The 596-nt window shown below is 55.2% G+C and overlaps 1 protein-coding gene across 4 annotated transcripts in view; it reads right to left on the reverse strand.

Annotated features, from left to right (window-relative positions):
* FBXO18 (F-box protein, helicase, 18) overlaps positions 1-596 on the reverse strand; it is a 43,141-nt gene that overhangs the window by 10,333 nt on the left and 32,212 nt on the right. The window lies entirely within an intron of this gene.

The raw sequence follows: 596 nt of genomic DNA on the forward strand, positions 1-596 counted from the left end.
AGGCACAGGCGGAGAGGGCTGGCAGCTGAGGACACGGTTGTCTCTTTCAATCAGGAGGGAGTCTCAAGCTCTGAGTTACAGTTCTGGGTGAGTCTCTGGGGACCCAGACTCATACAGGAGAAACTGGACTGTCTGGCATCAGAGGGAACTCGAGGGCAGCTTTCTCTCAGAGGTGCTGGCAGCATTTGCTGGAACAATGAGAAGTGGGGCCTCTGAGGGCAGCCATAGCTGCTTGCTCCGCCCTGTTGATCCCCTGGGACCCCGCCCGCCCAAGCTGCAAGCCACGGAGGCTTTGGCATATAAAAGGCCTGGCCCTTAGCAATCTGCAAATTACCTAACAAATTGCAGCTGGCCCAAGGCCCCAGGCAACTTGCATTGCTTCACACCTGGCTCCTGCTGGATAACCTCAGGCAGAGGCTAGATTAGCCCCTCCTTAGAGATCCAGGAGCCAGTTCTCTCACTGCAGAAACAGCTGATTCTCACAGCCAATTGGCCTGGAGGTCAATCCCTTCCAGTGTAACCTACAACAATCAAGGCTCAACTACAACCAGACTGTGCACAAAGCCCACAAGGGGGTGCACCAAGTGAGTCTACCT

This window comes from Myotis davidii, unplaced genomic scaffold (genome assembly GCF_000327345.1).
Source record: "Myotis davidii unplaced genomic scaffold, ASM32734v1 scaffold544, whole genome shotgun sequence".
Lineage (NCBI taxonomy): Eukaryota > Metazoa > Chordata > Mammalia > Chiroptera > Vespertilionidae > Myotis > Myotis davidii.